The sequence below is a fragment of the Lepidochelys olivacea genome, assembly GCF_965140295.1.
Source record: "Lepidochelys olivacea isolate rLepOli2 genome assembly, chromosome: 2".
NCBI classification, from domain to species: domain Eukaryota; kingdom Metazoa; phylum Chordata; order Testudines; family Cheloniidae; genus Lepidochelys; species Lepidochelys olivacea.
Window position 1 is genome coordinate 14,830,082 of NC_140412.1, and position 22,148 is coordinate 14,852,229.

General features: G+C 43.8%; 1 long non-coding RNA gene across 1 annotated transcript in view; it reads right to left on the bottom strand.

The window, feature by feature from the left end:
- Positions 1-1,369: 1,369 nt before the first annotated feature.
- The window catches only part of LOC311517213, a 68,929-nt gene continuing 48,150 nt past the window's right edge, over positions 1,370-22,148 (bottom strand). The window contains exon 2 of the long non-coding RNA XR_014710638.1: positions 1,370-3,613. This is a non-coding gene — a long non-coding RNA (uncharacterized lncRNA). The remainder of the gene's footprint in view (positions 3,614-22,148) is intronic.

Genomic DNA, 22,148 nt, shown 5'->3' on the forward strand with positions numbered 1-22,148 from the left:
TTTAATTGTGCTTTTTATAGCACATTAATTGAAACAAATTTCTAATGGATCTGAAGGGGCTTAATTGCTGCATTTACATGCAGTCCAGGATCACTAAAAGGTACTGGAGTGGGGATATGCTTATTCATAGCAGCATTGTTAAGTGTAAGGTTCTGATTCAAAAAAGCTTCCTTATTCAGAGCAGCACATAAGTGCCATTGACTTAAGTGGTACTTAAGTACATGTTCAAGTGCTGTCTTGAATAGGGATAATTTTCTGAGTTAGGGTCCTTAGACAATAGGCAGCAGTTAACTTGAAAATGTAATTGGTTAAAGTGATGCTATTTTGTTGTCAGGAAACCCCTTTTGGGTTAGCAGTAAGGTAAGGGGATGAGCCACTTGACAAATGACCAGAACCAGGTGTCTGAGGCTGTGTGACCTTTTTAGTGGCAGGCCAAACATGTTCTCTAATGTGTTGGGGGAGAAGAGGGTTTAATGGGGAAATGAGCACTGCCTCTGATGATGATTTCACTTAGCTGTTATTGTTAGCATTTTAAATCTAAAGATACTCTGTGAATTGTAAACTTTGTTGCTGCTCTCTGCCAAAAACCCTGTTTGAGTATAATAAAATCTAAGAATACGTTATTTGTTATCTCATTCACCCGCCCTTTCATCCAGAATTTTTTTTAAACCACTTTTCACATTTACTGGCTGATGTTTGTTCTACTTGCTTACAATGGTGTACTTGAAACTTAAATAATAAAGGATCAAAATCTGGACTTGTGCATGCATTCTCCATTGATTTGTGGTTGTTGTACATATTTTGGGTCTTTAAAATCTGAAAATCCATAGATGACCATATCTCTTTAGCATACTAGTTATTCACTATTTTCTTTAGGGTCCATGTTGTGCTTCATTCTTTCCAAACAGAAAAGAAGGCACACACAGCTCACAAAATGAAGATGGGCAAATAATGGGAAGGGATACAAAACACATGATTAAGCTTCTTGCTGTCAGTCAATGAGTTTTACATAAGCATCATGGAATAGGTGGGTTTCAGTCATATTGGTTTTAAAACTGATCAAAGCTCTTTCGCCATAATGGTCTGTATATTCTGAGAAAACAGCCCAGTCTAAGCTTGTTTTCAAAAGCACAACTTGGAGAAAAACGCAATGTTAATCTTTATTCTTAGTTTTTCTTACAAAAATACCTGCATCATTGCCTTTTATGCATAATAAAAATCTGTAATGTGTCTGAGGGATTGTAATGTGTAAATCTGTAATGTGTCTCAGTGGCTGAGCTAGGAAATAGTCATAGAGAACATACTTAACTATGTTGTTGCCTCACAACTAGAGTTGGCTGTGTCAAAGTCAGATTCAAGACACTCAAAATTTGTCAGACCACTCTGTTTATTAGCAAAGCGCTTTGCCAGTGCACCCAGATATGTGAGCCTCCTGCAAAAGCTCAAGCTAACTTATTTAAACAGATAAGGGAAAACCAATTTAACATAAGAGACAAAAGGAAGCAGAAACTGACCAATATACATACATATCTTTTTTGCATACTAACGTTTACCGGTCTCTTAACTCAGTAGGAGCTCTAAGTTAATTAGTTTGAGGACCCATTGTCTCACACTCCTTAATGTTTCTCTTCCTGACAACTATATTTCAACAAACCCTTCAAGCAGCATTTCTGTAATGAATTATAATTTCAATATAATTCATTTTACTTTCACAATCCCTCCTTTTGGTCAAGCTACGCAATGACCAACAATGACTGGGTTCCACATATCAATCGTTCTTTATCTCTTTGTTCATCAGTGATATTTAAAATCATCAAATTAGCACTCTGGTTTGGGGCAGCTATCTGTGTAGCATGCCTGACACAATTTTGGATACAACAGGAAAGTAACTGAAAACATACAAAAATTATTAGGATTCCAAACAGGAGAGTTAGGGCTCCCTGAAACAACCAGTTTCCTATGCCAGAGAAATTGAAAAGGTTACTTAGCCACTTCCATAAAGAACTTGGCTCTTTGTGGGGAAGATATGTGATTTGTTCTAAGTGGCTAGCACTATCTATTACCTCGTTGATGTTGTCTGGTATATATACACAGCAGTCTTTTCCAATGAGAGCACAAGTCCCTCCTTTTGCCGCCAGCACTATGTCCAATGCCTGACGGTTTTGGAGGGCCATCTGTCAGATTGCTCCTCTTTCTTTGGCCAGGACTCTTAAACTTTCTCCGGTTTCATTTGCCATTATTTCAACTACTGCTTGTAACCTTAGGAGCCTTTTTGCATGGTGTATTACTCCCCCTAATGGTATTAAGGAACCGCCAATAGCCTCTTCCCAGGTTAAGGGGCTTATGTTATTTACATACCATTGTGCATCTGTTAAGTCCCTTCTTTTTCTCCTGAAATTGTGGAGGCGTTCTCGAGGGAAGGTTCCTAGCACTTGGAATTGTGGGAAGAGTCAGGCGGGATAACAGATTCCTGACCAATTAGCTGGCAGTGCGGTATAAGCTCTGGTCCCACACACCCAGTGATGGCCTATTAAGGCCGGGAAGGGTTGGTTGCACCAATTTGTCATATAGGTATTTGCAAAGGAGGAGTAGTATCCCCCAAAGGGTACAGGGTAATTCTCTTTATGAGGAGTGGTGTTTGCATGACATTGAAAGATTGTATTGTTTTCACTAAGGTTATTGTAGGGGGAACATGAGATTGATTTCTCTGTTTGATCTCAGGTTGAGAAAAAATTCATATCTCCATGCCTGGCCCGCCACTTTTTAGTTTTGTTTGAATAATCCCATACACCATTGGCCACAATATGCTGAAGGCAATGGCTTTTCCCCAGATCCAGCCCTGTCCCATTACACATCCAACACCAATGACCTTTTCCCTCCACTACACTTATCCATTTAGATGCATTTATTCCCACCGCTTCCCAAGTGTCATTGTTCTATATTTTGTTAAACGGACGAGGCCTCCAGTGAGGTCTGGGAACTTGAGTGGGATAGCCAGGACAGGAACACCAGTTTGAGGGTGGGCTGGGATGTGGCTGCAGACCCAGCAATTAGAAATATTAAGGGTCTGAGCTATCCACACCTGCTGCTGGATAAAAGAATTGTCATCGTGGTCTCCCCAGACCATAAGATACCAGCAGCTGAGGAACAGGCAGAGGCACATGTTGGAGGTAAGGCTCTTCTGGTTCCCTCAGTTGAGGTTGTCAGAACCACAGTCACGGTTTTACCCCCACCAGGCAGTAGGTGCTAGGCTCACTACTGCTTTTTTTTTGTTCGTCGTCTGCTTCTGGCAACCCTTACGAGAGCGTAGATTGTAAGGTATTGCAGACTGTTCCCCTACGTCATCTTCTGGAGTCAAAATTGACTCTGCGTTGTCCTGAGGTGATGATTGGTTCTCTGGGGATGGTGCCTTCTTACACTGTGAAGCATGTATCCACGTTGCGATGCCAGATAGTTTAATAGCTGTCTGTGTAGTAAGCACTACCTGATGAGGACCCTTCCACCGGGGCTCCAAGGCATGCTTTTGATGATGGCACCGTACGTAGACCCAAGCACCTGGCTCAAGGTTGTGGCAAGCATCGGAGGTGGGTTCCGTGGGTCAGGCGGCTCGAACCTGTGAATGGAAGTGACTTACAGCTTGCATTAGTCCCTTGCAATACTGGAGGAGCGCACTATGAGTCAAGTTCAAATTTGGAACAGGAACAGTAATAGTAGTCATAGGGTGCATAGGGCGTCCCATAACAATTTCAAAGGGACTTAATTTATGCCTTTGGGTAGCCAGGGCACTTAACAATAGCTAGGGCAGACGGAAGTAAAACTGCATGCAGGAGGGCAGCGATGTAGGGTCCGTTTTTTAATAGGGGTACTGGCAGAGGTAAGGAAAGCCCGAGTTTGCCAGAGGGTACCAAAGTCATGTACAACCCCAAAAGCGTAGTGGGAGTCAGTGTAAATGGTGGCGGAGCGTCCTCTGCCAAAAAGCAGGCACGGGTGAGGGCAACTAATTCAGCAACTTGTGCTGAGGTTACAGAAGGTAAAGGCGCAGCTTCCAGGGTTTCAGAGAGTGAAACTACAGCGTATCCTGCAAGGAACCATCAGTAAAGAAAACAAGGTCAGAGTTAGGGAGGGGACATCAGAAAGGTTAGAGCACAGGACGGTGACAGCAGACACAGTTGCAAGGCAGTCGTGGGGATCACCGTCATTAGACGAAGGAGCATGGTAGGGTTTAACTGAGAACGCTTTATGGTGATATATGAAGCTGATATTATATAAAAGTAAAAGTTCATACCTGGTAAGGCGGGCAGAGGAGAGGTGGCCTGTGTTACGTTGTAGCACAAGAGTTTCTACAGAGTGAGGGACCAGGAGGGTTAGAGGAGAGCGGAGAACAAGGGAATCAGACATTTCGACTAGGTGTGCTGCAGCAGCCACAGCACGCAGGCAGGGGGGGTAAGCCTTGGGCAACAGGGTCTAAAGTGGCAGAGATATAAGCCACTGGGTGGTTCTTTTCTCCGTGCATCTGAGTGAGAACTCCAAGTGCACACCCAGATCGTTCGTGGCAGAAAAGGGTAAAAGGCTTAGACTAGTTAGGCAGCCCTAAGGCAGGGGCAGAAGCCAAACCCTGTTTGAGGGAAACAAAGGCAGAATTGGCCTTAGGGGGCCACGGCATGGGGTCAGGCACAGAGAATCGAGTGAGTTCCTGGAGAGGTTTTGCAAGGGAGGCATATTGGGGAATCCATTGTCTGCAAAATCCAGCCATGCCTAAAGACTTCTGGACCTGGCGTGGGGAGCGGGGTCGGGGAAAGCTAAGGATAGCTTGGACGTGGGTGGGAGAAAGTGCACGGGAACCCTGGGAGAGGAGAAAGCCAAGATATGTGACAGAAGCTTGGCAGAGTTGTAGTTTAGAGTGAGAAGCTTTGTGACCCTTATTTGCTAGGGCAATAAGGAGCACTAAAGAGTCAGTTTCAGAGGCAGACAATGAAGGGGACTAGAGGAGTAGATCATCTACATATTGGACAAGTGTGGACCTGGACGGGAAAACAAGGTCAGCAAGGTCTCGGGCTAATGCTTGGGAAAAATATGACGGGCTTTCAGTATACCCCTGGGAGTTGTTGTGATCGCCTATTGATCCGATGCAAGGATGCCAGGCCAATTAATGCATCTTCCTCATTGTCATCCCCAGAATTTAACAAGGGGTTTTCTTCATCCTTTCCCACAATGAGATGGGAGTATGAAGGGGGATGGGGTCGATCCTGGTTTTCTTGGAGAATGGGATAAAGGGGAGTGCTCGGTCTGGCAGCGGGAGAGGAGGCTTCTAATAAAGCTTTTAACTTATCATTTGAATCTTTGAGAGAGGCAAGTTTTGATTCTGTCCACCTATGATTTGCCTCTTCCCACCACTGCATGAAACAATCAACCTCTCCTTTTGCCAATTTAATTTTAGGTTGGCCGAGTTTGTCTTTTAAGACGTCTACTCGGTCTTTGTCCCAAGATCCTAACAGTGGCCACTGAATTTTGGGATTCTCCTGAATTAGCCTAGACCATTTTTCCAGAAATTTACAGGAGTCTGGACCCTTCCTAAAATACATAAAATGAGCCGGCGTTCCTTTAGGGAACTGTCCTTACTTAGGCGTCTTGTTACCCATACAAAAGGACTTTACACACCAATCACACAAGAAGGAAAGTCGGGTTCGTCAGAGCGATGCCCGGTGCAACACACGAAAGGAGCCCACAGGCTACTGCCTCAATCGCCCTTGCTTTCACACCAAGGGTTTTTACCCAAGGTGCTTTGTGGCTGCGATTGTGCAGATTTCACTCACTCAGACTGTGGGGAGAGGAACTCTTTGGTCAGCCAATCCCCGGACAGAGACGGCACCCAGACTCAAACACACCACAGGGAAGATGGCTAGACACAGAGACAAGACAGTCCTCAGTCCGGACAAAACTCAGGAATAATTACCTGACCAGATTCCTGATGTCAGATCCCGGGATCCCTATCAGAACAGAGTGGGAACCAACAGGTTCGATAGCGTAGACTTCACTGTGGTCATGCACCCTTCCGTTCTGGCGGGAGGACTGCTCGGGCCAAATGCCCAGATGCCGGCTTGCCACGGCCATCCTAAGAACGGTCAGGAGTCACACGGCCCCAGTGAAGACGGTTGCCATCTCGGTTAGTCAGATTCAAGACTCTCAAAATTTGTCAGCTGCTCCTTGTGGACTGAGCCCACAGTAAGAACATTTATCAAAGGAGAGCTTAAATTTAGGCTCCTAAATTGGTTGAATTTCAGAAGTGTTCTGTTACTTCAGTGGAATTCTGCAGGTGCTCAGAAACTGAAAGTCAGAAAACTTACTTAAGTGACTAAAGTTAGGCAGTTTTTTCAAATTTTGTTGCTTTCAGTGATGTGAGCTAAACTGTAAAAAGGCACTTTCCCGGTGTGGACACACTTATTCCAGAAGTAGTTACACAGTTATAGTTTATGCTGGTATATTTTTCCATGTAGACAAGCCTTTAAGCACTATCCTAGTTTGAAATTTTTGACTTCTAATTGCACAGTCACTGGCAGAGCCATGATCAGAAATCCGCCCCCCCCCCCCGCTCCCTTGATTCCAGTTCTCAAGTTAGAACTTTTATAAGTAATGTATAAAGGTGACCTACAGTGTGCAGAAATGGAGAAAAACAGAAAGATTTCCAATCTTAAAAGCTTGGAATTAATTCAGAGATCTATAGAAAGGTCCATATTGACTTCCTATGCAGAGCATGAACAATGTCAGCAGTAAGAAGAAAAGGAGTACTTGTGGCACCTTACAGACTAACCAATTTATTTGAGCATAAGCTTTCGTGAGCTACAGCTCACTTCATTGGATGCTGCTCAAATAAATTAGTTAGTTTCTAAGGTGCCACAAGTCCTGCTTTTCTTTTTGCGAATACAGCCTAACATGGTTGCTACTCTGAAACAATGTCAGCAGTGAAATCTTAAATCTGAGATGCACATCATAAAGCACAGGTGATGTTAATTTAGTGAAGCATTAAAGGAGGATTGATGCCATGTCAGTAACACAACTCATGGATTTGAATTGCAGCAGTACCTTTTTTTCACAAATAAGCTTTCTGTCTAAAATTACCTTAATTGTGTAGCATTCTAAAAGACTGCAGACACTTATGGGAGGAGAGCCAATAATAAGTGTGACTTGAATCTGAAGTGGAAAAGGCAACACTAACAATTATAACCTGAGGATGCTATGCTTTACTTTTTACTGCTGTCGAATGTTACTAGCTCCAACACTTCTCTGAACAGCATCAAGAGAAATGAGTGGTTAAAGGGCCCTGTCAAGGTATCTTGTCATCACTTTATGTTCACTGTTTAGTGCTAGATATGCAGAATTTTTTTTATAAATTCCAAGATGGATTTTTAACCCCTTAGAGTAATAAAAGCATTACTTTCATCCTTCCCACTTGCATACTGCTTTGATGTAAAATGCTTTTTCAATTTATTTTATTTAATTGTAGCACTGAAGTATTTTGCTTTAAGGAAAAGAATCTAGCAGAAGTAAAAAGTAGTGCATGAACTTTTCGTGCATAATTAAGGAAATGTAGTTCTGTCAGTTTGGATCAATCAACCTTTGATAGCATCTTTTTATCAGAGAAATAACTTCCTGTAAGCAATGTTATGTCTTAGAAATTGACCAGTTTAAGAGTTTTTTTAAAAAAGTATATTTCAATTCTTTAGGAAGATAAGGCACATTTAAAACTGCAAAAAAAAAAAAAAAAAAACATTGTGGGAAACTAGGAAACCATGCTAAGAATTTCAAAGATAAATGTGCAGTCATTGAGCCCAGTGCATTTTATAAGACCGAAAATCTAGATAATTCTTCACTAAATCTCTCTAATTTCAGAATAAAACACTAGTTGCAGATTTGAAACACTATCTAACAATCAGTGGAAAATTAACTTCCTATCTTATTTGTCTGATAGGAAATACCCAGCATTTATTACCGTAATTAACTTGTAAAAAGGAAGTGGTTCCGTTCTTCAGTTTGACTTCATTTAAGCCTTTAAATAATGTCAGTGGGGAAAGTTACACAGTGTTAAGTGAGATTTCCTAAAAACAAGATCAGCTCACTACTCTTTCCCTCCCTTCTCTGTCATCCCCCCCTTTACCCCTCTCTTTTCAGGGTATACCTGAGAGGTTTTTAAGAAGCTTCACTTTTGGTGAAAAATCCATTAGATGCTATCGCTGGCTGCTTTGTAAACAAAATTGATGTCATTGACAAAGAGCTGATAGTGTCCTTTTTGCTGTATTAAAAAAATTGACAGTCCTTATCCTGAAGAGCTTGCAATCTAACAGAAAGAGGAGCTGGATTGTAACAGGAGGGAGCATTTAGAGAAAGTTAGATATGTAATTAATACTTTCACTTACCATGGAGTGTTGAGGATTAGAAATGCATTGACTGGGGTGTGTGCGAAGTATTATTTCTAACACTTCAGTCTAATGGTAGGAGAACATTTCTATTAGTCTGCTCTCTGAGAACGGAGCCTGAAAATTGCATGGGAGAAAAATAACCTTTAATTTTTCTTCCAATGTGTTCTAAAAATGCATAAATGAGTGACTACCTTAGCTTTGGTGTAATCTGTTATACTTCAGAAACTTGATGTTTTGCCTTCTTTGTCCAAGAATTCGTTTCATTTCCTTATCTCCCCCTCCACACACACACTCACTGTAGCAGATACAATCTTGCAAGCTGACCCATTTCTTCTGTCTTGCACAATATTTATCACAAGGTTTCTTAGTTCCTTCTTAACTAGGCAGAAAATTGACTTAATAGAAACAGAAATTAGTCAAAAATTAAAACCTTGAAAAATCAGATTTAAAAATAAATTTTGGACAGAGTGGATGTGCAATCTACATTTAAAATTCTAAAAATACAAAGGTGATGTATTACAAAAGTTGAGACCTGCACTCTTATATGACTGAGTAGCTCCTCAATATGACAACTCTCCCCTTTACTAATTTTTACTTTATAATCCAGAGCTTGCACTTTGGGTATCATGTCTGTCTCATAGAATCATAGAATAACAGAGTTGGAAGGGACCTCTGGAGGCCATCTAGTCCAACACCCTGCCCAGAGCAGGACCGATCCCCAACTAAATCATCCCAGCCAGGGCTTTGTCAAGCCTGACCTTAAAAACATCTAAGGAAGGGGATTCCACCACCTCCCTAGGTAATGCATTCCAGTGTTTCACCACCCTCCTAGTGAAAAAGTTTTTCCTAATATCCAACCTAAACCTCCCCCACTGCAACTTGAGACCATTACTCCTTGTCCTGTCATCTGCTATCATTGAGAATAGTCTAGATCCATTCTCTTTGGATCCACCTTTCAGGTAGTTAAAAGCAGCTATCAAATCCCCCCTCATTCTTCTCTTCTGCAGACTAAACAATCCCAGTTCCCTCAGCTTCTCCTCCTAACTCACGTGTTCCAGTCCCCTAATCATTTTTGTTGCCCTTCGCTGGACTCTCTCCAATTTCTCCACATCCTTCTTGTAGTATGGGGCCCAAAACTGGACACAGTAATGAGGCCTCACCAATGTCGAATAGAGGGGAACGATCACGTCCCTCGGTCTGCTGGCAATGCCCCTACTTATACACCCCAAAATGCCATTGGGCTTCTTGGCAACAAGGGCACACTGTTGACTCATATCCAGCTTCTTGTCCACTGTCACCCCTAGGTCCTTCTCTGCAGAATTGCTGCCTAGCCATTCGGTCCCTAGGCTGTAGCGGTGCATGGGATTCTTCCGTCCTAAGTGCAGGACCCTGCACTTATCCTTATTGAACCTCATCAGATTTCTTTTGGCCCAATCCTCCAATTTGTCTAAGTCCCTCTGTATCCAATCCCTACCCTCCAGCGTATCTACCACTCCTCCCAGTTTAGTGTCATCCGCAAACTTGCTGAGGGTGCAATCCACACCATCCTCCAGATCATTAATGAAGATATTGAACAAAACTGGCCCCAGGACCGACCCTTGGGGTACTCTGCTGGATACCGGCTGCCAACTAGACATGGAGCCATTGATCACTACCCGTTGAGCCCGACAATCTAGCCAACTTACTACCCACCTTGTAGTGCATCCATCCAGCCCATACTTCTTTAACTTGCTGACAAGAATACTGTGGGAGACCGTGTCAAAAGCTTTGCTAAAGTCAAGGAATAACACGTCCACTGCTTTCCCTTCATCCACAGAACCAGTTATCTCATCATAGAAGGCAATTAGATTAGTTAGGCATGACTTTCCCTTGGTGAATCCATGCTGATTGTTCCTGATCACTTTCCTCTCATCTAAGTGCTTCAGAATGGATTCCTTGAGGACATGCTCCATGATTTTTCCGGGGACTGAGGTGAGGCTGCCCGGCCTGTAGTTTCCAGGATCATCCTTCTTCCCTTTTTTAAAGATTGGCACTACATTAGCCTTTTTCCAGTCGTCCGGGACTTCCCCCGATCGCCATGAGTTTTCAAAGATAATGGCCAATGGCTCTGCAATCACATCCGCCAATTCCTTTAGCACTCTCAGATGCAACGCATCCGGCCCCATGGACTTGTGCACGTCCAGTTTTTCTAAATAGTCCCAAACCACTTCTTCCTTCACAGAGGGCTGGCCACCTCCTCCCCATGCTGTGCTGCCCAGTGCAGCAATCCGGGAGCTGACCTTGTTCGTGAAGACAGAGGCAAAAAAAAGCATTGAGTACGTTAGCTTTTTCCACATCCTCTGTCACTAGGTTGCCTCCCTCGTTTAATAAGGGGCCAACACTTTCCTTGGCTTTCTTCTTATTGCCAACATACCTGAAGAAACCCTTCTTGTTACTCTTGACATCCCTCGCTAGCTGCAACTCCAGGTGTGATTTGGCCTTCCTGATTTCACTCCTGCATGCCTGATCAATATTTGTATACTCTTCCCTGGTCAGTTGTCCAATCTTCCACTTCTCGTAAGCCTCTTTTTTGTGTTTAAGATCAGCAAGGATTTCACTGTTAAGCCAAGCTGGTCGCCTGCCATATTTACTATTCTTTCTACACATCGGGATGGTTTGCCCCTGTAACCTCAATAAGGATTCTTTAAAATACAGCCAGCTCTCCTGGACTCCTTTCTCCATCATGTTAGTCTCCCAAGGGATCTTGCCCATCAGTTCCCTGAGGGAGTCAGTCTGCTTTTCTGAAGTCCAGGGTCTGTATTCTGCTGCTTTCCTTTCTTCCTGTGTCAGGATCCTGAACTTGACCATCTCATGGTCACTGCCTCCCAGGTTCCCATCCACTTTTGCTTCCCCTACTAATTCTTCCCGGTTTGTGAGCAGCAGATCAAGAAGAGCTCCGCCCCTAGTTGGTTCCTCCAGCACTTGCACCAGGAAATTGTCCCCTACAGTTTCCAAAAACTTCCTGGATTGTCTGTGCACCGCTGTATTGCTGTCTATGGTAGATAATTACATAGGTCCAATCACCATAGCAACTAGGTGTTAAAGGTATACATTTTAGAAAGTCAAAGTTTTGATCTTCAGTCTTTACCTCTGTCACCCAAATCTGAAATGTGCTCCGTTTCTCTGCAAAAATCAAAAACAAAAAAAACACTGGCCTAATTTTTGGTATCTGCTGTTTAGCCTTTACTTTTTGGAGAATAAACTTATATTCAAAAACTTATATTCAAGTTTTGGACCATTGAACCTTCCAGAGAGGCATGATGTCTAACTCAAATGGGTGTGCATTTCAAAGTCCTACCATCAAAGCTTGAATCCAGCATTAACTCCCATTGTCCTCACTGTGCATGAGCAGGACTACAGCATTGTCCATTAGGCCTGATCATGCATCGAGTGAAGCTGGAGAGTTTCAGGTTTCAGTTTTTCAGTTTGCTTGAATGAGAGCGGTATTGGATGTGGAGTTGATATATTCATTAAACCTGTGTATTTAAATTATTTTTGGGATGACATACAGTTGCACAGAGGCTGTTCCTATTTTAATAGATTTACATTAAATATATAGCATTTTCTCTCACCTCCCAAATATCTGTAAAAAGAAACCTATATAGAACTCACCACTGTTTACAATAAACCTCACTACAGAGGAAATGAGTGATATTTTACAAATCCTTATTATTAAGCACAAATGTAGTTTTCAGAAAGCTGAACAATCAGATTCAGCTCTGTCAATGAGCGCGTATTAGTCTCTGCTTTTAGATAAATAAAACATAGTTGAGGTGGTAATTCTTTGTGCTTTATATAGCAAAGTTCGGGAAAATTTAAATGAATGCATTAGTGGTGTGGTATAAAGAGTGGTTCTGAAACTTTTCTATACCGGGATGTCCCCTCACTGAGAGGGTTGGGGGTTGTGACTGCCCTATGTCTCTTCAATATGTCACTTGCGATCTTCAGCTTGAGAACTTGACCTATCCCACACCTGGGGAGAAGCATTCTGAGCAAGCCAATTCTGATCAGTGACATTTAGAAAGGGCAGCAGAGCTTCACTGAGCTAAGAAGGTCCTTGTGTTTGAGATTAAATATGCACTTCACAACTGCCATGGGAAAGCCACCAAATCACAGTGTGGAAGAGGAGCTGTCGACATTGAGTGTCTGCCTTTTCCCTTGAAGGGGCGTGCAATGGTATGCTTATGTGATTAACGATCACAACTTTTCAGCCTCATCAAATAACCTTTTTTTTCCTGTTCCCCTGGACTCCTTTTTTCTGCCAAAGCTTTCCTGAGACTAAATGGATTGGGGTGCGATAGACTACATTGTAGTCAGAATTCTGCTTCTGTGTTTCCTGTGAGATGTTGGATGCCATCAGTTGCGAATAAACAGGGATGCCAATCAAACCCAGCTGTAAGAACTGATTGATGGACTGCATAAAAGATTCCCTCCCCTTCTCCCCCCATATCGTGTCCTGTCAGTGGACAACAGAACAAGTTCTCATGGTCCCACTCATACTGAACAAATGTTAAGTTAGGCAGAAACACAACAGTAGTTTTATCCAGGTACATTGAGAAATACTGGCTCCTGTGAACTCTTCTAAACAGCTGTTTCTCAGTGTTGGCAGCCATGTCATGGATTTGTCAGCTGACCACAACATCAGCGCGCAGAATTGCTTTTAATTGACTGGCGGCAGCAGATCCCAACATAACAGTAACGGCATCCAAGACATGAGATGCAATAAATGTTTCTGTAATGATGAGACTTGTCAGCTTTCACTATTCAGAATTATTCAAAGTCTTGATGTTCAAAGGTTTTCTTGTTTATAGCTTTGCCACTCAATAAAACATTTTGAGTTTGTGAACCCATAAGCTTTCACTCGATGTGTTCAGGGGCATTCATTTGTAAAGATGGATACTTCCTGTCTAAATGACTTGGTACTCTGTCCTTCTAATGTGCATCCAGAATCCTCTGCCAACTACTAAGACAGTTCCTTAGAATCACTGCGGTAGCTGACACCCGTTCTGTTGCAGGCTTTTGTCTGAGACCCTTGAAAGGAAAGTCAAGCTGCAAACAATGGATCTACAAAAGAGGGAAAAATAAGAATGGAAGTGGGCTAATGACTGCCCTGCTGCCTGTGTCTGTAGATCAGTACAGGGAGCATGCACTGTACTCCAGTTAGCTTCCCCTTGGCAGCAAAGCTGGAGAGCAAGAAGCAGCTGTAGGCTGATCCATGGCAGGGAGACAAGATGTTGGGTACCTGCCTACAGCAAAATGGCAAATCCTGTGACAATGGAAAATGCCAAATTCATTGAGTTTCTATGTATGTAGCTCCCACTCCCAGTCCAGGAGTCCAGAAAGTTTTCTTTAGGAGTGTAAGGTTGCACATGCACACTTCATGCCCTCATGCTCCGAGAACATAAAGGGTGGTGCAACCCCTCCCACGCTTCCATTCTTTCTGATTGCCCTTCAGCAGAAATGTAGAACAAGTGTGTCTCACCTACATATCTAACATAGGATAGTTTCTGTAAATATTGGTGGTATTAATATTTAGTTCTTTCAGTATTTTTGTGCTTCAACCCATTTGGTGCTACAACATAAAAGTTCTGGTATAGACATTTTATTTACTTAGATGCCTGTTACCGGGACTATTCTGTTATGTCACAGCCTTGTTCCTCAGTTTTTAAATCTTGTCTCTCATGTGGGTCTGTGATTCCCCTCAAGGACAGACATGAGAAATGTGATACTGTTTAGGAGAGAGCCATGTTTCCTCTAAAAGTGGTGATATTTGAAAGCCTTGCAAGAAATGCACTCGGAAGGAAAGAGTCTAGACTTAAGATTTTCCTTATGGAAAAAGCTATGAGACTTGCCTCAGACTCAGAGCTTGAGAGGTCAGGACAGATCAGCCCCCTTGGAGTCAAGGCACAGTCCATGCTCTGGAAACTAGATAAGTCAGCCTGTGATCCAGAAGCTCAAAAAGACCTAATAAGTCCTTTAAAGACATGGATCCCCAGCTGAAAGTATCATTGGAACAGTCAGATACTGCTGCTGTGTGAGGGAAAAAAGAACATACTCCTCCCCCCTCCCCCCAAGTCAGCTTCTTGGCACCAGCTGGTGTTCTTGGTGATGCACAAAAGAATTCTGGGCAACAAACTCTGAAGGAAGATAAGGTAGCACTATACCAGTTGGCATCAAAAGTACAGCACCAAAGTCTCAACCCTCAGAACTGGCAGCTTCATTGACATTGGTGTATCCTCTGACTCAGGTGGCACCTACAATGCTGTCAGCAATGTTGTAGTCTACTCTTCCATTTCCAGCCCCTCCCCACTGCTTCCTGGGCATCCAGATTGCTGGCTCTGAAAGCACCAACCTATTCTCCTATTCAGCCTATTCTCTGACAATGATCTCGTCTTCTCCTCTCATGAGGAGATTACTGTAACCCCAGATCTGGAGTCGCCCCTGTTTGGACGCATCTCTTCCTTCCTTAATCGTTTGTGTTAGAACATGGACCCAGGGTTCCAGTGATGAAAATCTCACTTTGCTGTTCTGTTTAAAGGTCAGGAAAATCCTGCTATGCTCACACACGTGATTGTCCCTGCTGGGACACTTGTCCCTCCCCGCATTGGAGGACTTTTCATCTTCACCTGTCTCAAGCAGGAAACCATCTCCATCACACACATAACCCTTGCCCCCACTTTCTAGGGAGAGTAGCCAGCATAAGCTCTCATCTCATCTCAGGTCCACCTCAAGATTCCTCTTTTCCTCCCGAGATGCTAGCACCCTGGTCCTCAATGCCTCACCTTTTTGGCAGCCAAGCCTGGCCACACTGGACTTCCTTGGTCTCACCATCCAGGGCATCAGTTTCCTCCTCCCATTGAGATCTAGGGGTAGATCCTCTCAAAGATCCTTCAGAACCTGCCCACGCTCCTCTAAAACAGACAAACTCCGAGATTCAGCAACCACTGATGGAAGAGGTGGAGAAAGTACATCAGTAGGAATCTTTCTTCTCCCCCCCCCCACCCGCCCATCCCCATCTCCCAAATGCTTTTCATTTTTCTCTCCAGAGGAGGCCATGATGTTATTGGTACCTACAACTATAGATGACTTTAAGGCTTTTAATGAGCTTTTAAGGAAGATGGTGGAAATACTAGAAATTCCTCTGGAATAGGCAGGAAAATTCATAAAAAATTTGACATTTTACATCCAGCTACTCAAAACAGAGTGGCCCTAACCATTGATGAATGTATCATTGAACCTGCAAGGGACTTGTAGGCAACATCAGCTTCTATCTAAGCAATCTCCAATGAGCTGGATCGTAAATATAAAATATTACCTCAAGGATTTTAATTCTTCTATACTCCTCTGTCTCCATAATCTCTGGTCATCACTGCTGTTAATGAGAGATCCAGAGAAGCTCTAAGGGCCATACCAAGGGGAAAAAAAATCACTGAAAGCTGGATCTTTTTGGCAGAAAAATATATTTCTTTGCTTCCCTCTAGGTCAGAATTTCAAACTATACTGGTCCAGTGGTAGGCCAAGTATAATTATATTCAGTGGGATAGAGCAGTGGACTTAATAGACAAACTTCTGGTTTTAAGAGACAAATTTAAATCAATTCAGGGGCAACTGATTGCAGAATCTAAAGTAGCATGCAAAGATGTTTTTGCTGATACAGGAGCAAGAGTGATGGCAAATGGAATTGTCATGAGAGGGGACTCGGCTATCTGCATGTGGTCTGCCCATGGAGGTTCACACAACAATTCAAGACTTTCCTTTTGATGATCAGGACTTGTTCATTACTAAAATGGATGACGCATTACATTCATTAAAGGATCCTAGCACCACATTCAGAGCCTTGTGCCTGTATACCTCAGAAGAAGACACTACAGGCCGCATGCTCCCACTAGGCAGAGACCTCAACCATCTATCTTGGGCTGTTTCTACCATCAAAGACCTTCTGATCAATTTAGACAAAGATCAAAATTTCAGAAGATGTAGCCCTCTGCTTCATTCTCTGGCACCGTGAAGACAAGCCATGTTCTAAAAAAGCAGTTTTGATGCCACAATCGAGGATACTGTTCCAGCTAATGTGCATCTATATTGCTCTCCCTGTATCCTCCCCCTACACCTCCCTTTGGTTCTTGCCTTTCATTCTTCAAGGCTTGTGCTAGAGTTACTATGGGCCACTGGGTTCTTCAGTTCATCCAGGATGGTTATACCATTCAATTACAGGGTATCCCTCCTCCCAGCCCTCCCTCTTCAGAGATCTATCTCACAAAGTCATTATGTAACCGGAGAAACTCTCTGAATCATGTGTGGGAACAGAGTTGGTACCTTACGAATTCACAAGAATAAGATTATATTCCCCCTATTTCCTTATTCCAAAAAAGAAGGGAGGATGCAGACTCATTTTAAACTTCAGGTTCCTCAATGCATATGTTCATTACGTCGAGTTCCACATGCTGACCCTTACCTCTATTAAACCCTCCTGAAACCCATGGACTGGTTCAGTACCCTAAATTTATGGGATACATACTTTCATGTACTGATTCATGAAGCACACAACAGATCTTCTACATTTCGTAGAAGCATGTAGTCATTATCAATTCATGTATTTCTCTTTTCCTCTGTACGGCACTTTGAGTTTCTAAAATGTGCCTGTCAGTTGCTGCAGCTGATCTTCACCATTTAGGAATACATGAATACCCTTACCTAGGGGATTGGCTGGTTTGAGGGACATCAGCACAGCAGGTAGAACAGTCAGTTCAACTAATCTTGCACCTAATTTCACGTTCAGGTCTCATAGTCTAAAGAAACCCTACGTAATTCCAATGCAATCAATAGAATTCGCTGGAGCGATCTTGGACTCCCAGAGTAGTGAAAACCTTTCTCGAGAGACTCCAGAACATCTATCACCTAAGTATCACAGATTCAAGCTTGCCCTTAAAAACTCAGTAAGGATCTATCTTCAGCTGTTAAGACGTGTAGCCTTGTTTACCTATGTGATGCCCTTTCCAAGACTCCGCCAAAGATCTCTACAGTCAGATCAAATGAGTACTTTTGTCCAAGTATTCACAGTTTATCTCTTCAATGGTGGCTATGGTGGTTGAATTCCAGCAACATGTGTCAGGGAAATCCATTTAAAACACCAATCCCTGTCGAGACACTGATCTCTGATGCCTTCAGGAAGGTTGGGTGGCTTACTGATGTAAGCAGAGTCAGAATGAGCTCTACCCTGACGTCGGGTGGTGAGCTGTGGAAAAGGACTTTAGGGACTGATCTCGTTTGCATGGGCACACCCACTCTGCCTAGCATGATGGACTGCTTGCTCAAATGGTCACTTTGGGATCCCCAGTCTCTTTGTTATTTGGGGTAGGAATAATAAAGTGGTGTTATCCTGGTTATGTGAATCAAGGACAGTAGAACTGTAGTTGGCATTTTATGACGGAGGGACTCGCCTTCAACTAAGTAACACTCGCTAGGCGAGGGACATGGGTTCCAAAGCCCAGTGAATTGAGAGAGGCTGGGGACAGGTATGTGTACCTAGCAGTGCGGGCCCTTTCTGAGGGCCCCAAACACTGCTTTGACCCCTCCTCTCTCCACGGTGTAATAATAGAGCTAATTTTGACTTAGGAGTCTTGTTAGGTGCTGCAGAGCTGAAATCACTGATTCCTAGGTTTAAGCAGTAGACCTACTTTGAGCTAGTGGTTCTGAGTGTGCCAGCACTGAGCCGAGCCGCCCGCCCCATTCACAGCTGAAATCAGTAAAGAGCTGAAGTTACTAAGAGCTGAAATCACTGAGAGCTGTGTTGTGTTGGGGGGGGGCTGAAGACAAGTTGGTGAGTGGCTAGCAGGACAGCTGGCAGAGCGGATAGCAGGGCGCCTGGCAGAGAGAGTGGACGGCTGGCGAAGTCTGCAGCAGAACCCCACGGAGAGGCATGGCAATTGGCCATCAACCTGAGCAGCAGAGCGTGTAAGATGCTTCCTATACTTCCCCCCACTTCCACCCAGGCTGGAAGGTACTCTGTAGATGAACTTCTGAACTCCTGGGGGCTGCACTGACCAAGGACAGAAACTGTGGGAGGGGTGACTTTTGGGTTGCTGTCCTTACCCTGAGGGGAAAAGGACACTGGCATACTTACTTGGGGCTGGGTTTTTTGCTCATGGGTTGTGTTATGAATCCTGTTTGTGGTGTTCCCCCAGCATAATGCCTCATTGTTTCCCTCCTTTATTAAAAGGCTTTTGCTACACTCGGAGTCTGTGCTTGTGAGAGGGGAAGTATTGCCTCTTAGAGGCGCCCAGGGGGGTGGTATGTAATTGTCCCAGGTCAGTGGGTGGGGCTCAAGTTGCGTTGCATTATTTGCATTGCGTTATTGAAATGGAACCCCTAGATACTGAACCCGGCCCTTGTTGCTGCCAACTCTGGTGGGCAGAAGGGTTACACTTAGATCAGTTTCAGAGTCTCGGTACTTGGTCAATAATGAACTTGGTAGATCTCATAAATGTCTTGGAGGTGAGGGCTGTCCGTTTAACATGCAGCCTCCTTTCTCCAAATTCTAAAGGGTCAGTACAGGTATTAATGGGCAATTCTGCGGACATGTATTACATGACAGACCAGGGGGAGCAAGATCAGATGTCCTTCATCAAAAAGCCATCCTGCTATGGGAATGCTGCACTTTGCATCAAGTCAATATCATCACATTACACCAACTAGAAGAAGTCAGTGCCCTGGTGGATGAGCTAAGTAGGAAGAATGTACCATCTCATGAGTGGATATTAAAAGGCACTGTCCTCCAGCAAGTCTTCCAGAGATGGGGATTTCCTCAGGTAGACCTTTTTGCTACTGAAGATGACAAAAAATCTATAGGACATATACAGGGTCTTCCATCCAAACATTTCCCAAACATTACTCACTGGTGGCAGCATCAAGAGCAGGACCCCAGATTGGCAGGGCAATTCTCAACAGGATCCACATGCACACAATCACTCATTGAATTGGTTACTATAAAGTAAGTGGGGGGGGGGGGGGAGGGATAGCTCAGTGGTTTGAGCATTGGCCTGCTAACTCCTTGATTGAGTTCAATCCTTGAAGGGGCCATTTAGGGATCTGGGGCAAAAATCGGGGATTGGTCCCGCTTTGAGCAGGGGGTTGGACTAGATGACCTCCTGAGGTCCGTTCCAACCCTGATATTCTATGATTCTTTCCATGGCTGTAGAATTGTTCAGTCTGCAGGGCCTTTATTTAAATGAATGGGGCAGTTCACATCTTAGGACTATTGTTTCAGCTTGTTTGCAGATTCAGGCAGGCATCACAACATTGGTTTATACTCTTCTCATTTTCAAGGTTATCTCTGCAACCATAAGGGCCTCCTGAAACCTGTACCTGACCCTAGAGGGTGTGACCAACAAGTTGAGAACCCTCTTATAATGGATTTATTTGCAAAAGTTTAGGATAGCTTCATTTTTATGAGGTGAGCAAGTCCTAAACAAAAGTCAATAAAACATTTTTCATTTCACAGCCTTAGCTATTTTATACTGCATAAAAGAAATTTGAGTTCTACCTTTTCAATTGGTACGATTTTTCTTCCCTGGAAAGCCAGTTGCATTAGTTACAATGTACATGACAGTGACAGAAAAATGACAACTAGCAGTTTTTTAAAAAACATTTAAATGTTTTTGTGTTTTAAATGAATGAGATATAGTAACTCCTCACTTAAAGTCGTCCCGGTTAACGTTGTTTCGTTATGTTGCTGATCAATTAGGGAACATTCTTGTTTAAAGTTGTACAATGCTCCACTCTTACATTGTTTGGCTGCCTGCTTTCTCTACAGCTGGCAGACTCCCTAGGCCCCTCTCCCTCCTCCCCACAGTGCCTCCCGCCCACCAGCAGACCCCTTGGATCAGTGCCTTCCCCCTCCTCCACCCCCCCCCCCGCAGCAATCAGCTGGCTTGTGGCATTTTGGAGGGAGGGGAGAGGAGCGAGGACTTGGTGTGCAGGCTCCCCCTGCCTCCGGAATGCCACAGCCATCTGATTGCCCCAGGCAGGGGGGGAGGGAGGGGGAGCCTGCATGCCAAGTCCTTGCTCCTGCCTCCTAAATGCCGCAAGCCAGCTGATTGCCCCGGGCAGGAGGGAGGGAGGAGGAGCGAGGACTCAGCGTGCCTCCCCCTCCCTCCCCTGCCTCCTGCCCGTGGCAATCAGCTGGCTTGTGGCGTTTAGACGGGAGGGGGGAGGAGCGAGGAAGCAGCATGCGAAGTAAAGGGGGAGGAGGTGAGGGGGGAGAAGAGGCGGGTCAAGAATGGGGGCTTGGGGGAAGGGGTGGAGTGGGCGGGCTGAGGGTTGAGTTGCCCCTGGTGCTTGCAGAGTAGGGGAAGCTGCCGCTGTTGGGCAACATGCTTCTCCTAGCCTACACCACCTTAAGCCTCCTTGCCTGCCTCATCTCCAGTGCCAATGGGTGTGCCTGGGTAGGGTAAGGCAGGGGCACCTCTTCTGTTTAAAACTTATCTCTATTAAATTGCTTGTTTAAAAATGTATATAATGCCTTTTGTCTGGCAAAAAAAATATTTCCCTGGAACCAACCCCCCCCCACCCCTAGATTTACATTAATGCTTATGGGGAAATTGGATTCACTTAACATCATTTCACTTAGTCGCATTTTTCAGGAACGTAACTACAGCATTAAGTGAGAAGTTACTGTACAGTGTTTAAGGGTTGATGCCTGGAGCTAGAAGCAAATGCTTTAGGGATTCCTAGCTCTCCAGTTTAATATGCTAGGCATTCCTAGCCCTGTTGGTTCACAAAATATTGGGCTTTAAACCTATCACTGATCCAGAATTGACTGTTTCCAACACTGAATATTGTTTAATCCAATTCTAAATGCCTGTTTTTACCCCTACCTTATTTAACAGCAAATAAGACACTTCTTTGGAAAATTTCTCTTTTTGTTTTATTTTAAATGGAAACTATTGCATGCTGCTTGGTCATGCTGGAGGAGTTGGAGAGGAGAGAGACAAAGGTGGAAAATCAGTGCAGTTTATCACATGGTTGCACAAATGAAGAAACTTACAAAGATAGGTAATTATCTCACTTCTGTGAAGTAATTCTGTTTCTGTGAGGATAAAGTCATGAACTCTCACACTTGGGTCACATGACTCCACCATGAGTCATTCTAGGACATGTTCTGAGGGTTTTAAGATTTTTTTTTTTAACTATTCAGGAACCTATAAACTGGCTTTAGTGATCTGCCATATTTCAGAGGTCCCAGAAATTCCAGCCAGTTCCCTTCAAAAGTGAGAAGCAAGAACTCCCTTAACTTTGAATTGCACATAAAATAAACAAGCATTTTTCCATCACTCTCTCCCCCCACATAACAAAGGAGTCCAACATCTCCAGAGAGGTAATGGGAACTAGGAGAAGTGAGTGCCCATATGAACCCATTATCTCATTTACATCCCCAAATTGAGGACAGAGGGTTGAGAGAGAATCCTGCACGAGGAGAAAGCAGAGGTACAAAGTAAGTAATTTCCCCTTCTCTGAACTTTCCACAATGCAGGATTCTCTCTGGTGGAGAGTAAGTAATTGAGAAGATTGTCCCATGAACAGTGTAAGAAGCACTGTAACAGGCCACATCCAAATCCAAAGGCCAAATCCAAAAAGCTGTCCCAGGATCTCTCCCTCTCTTGCTTTTTCTTTCAATTAAAGGGAGCTAAGATACTG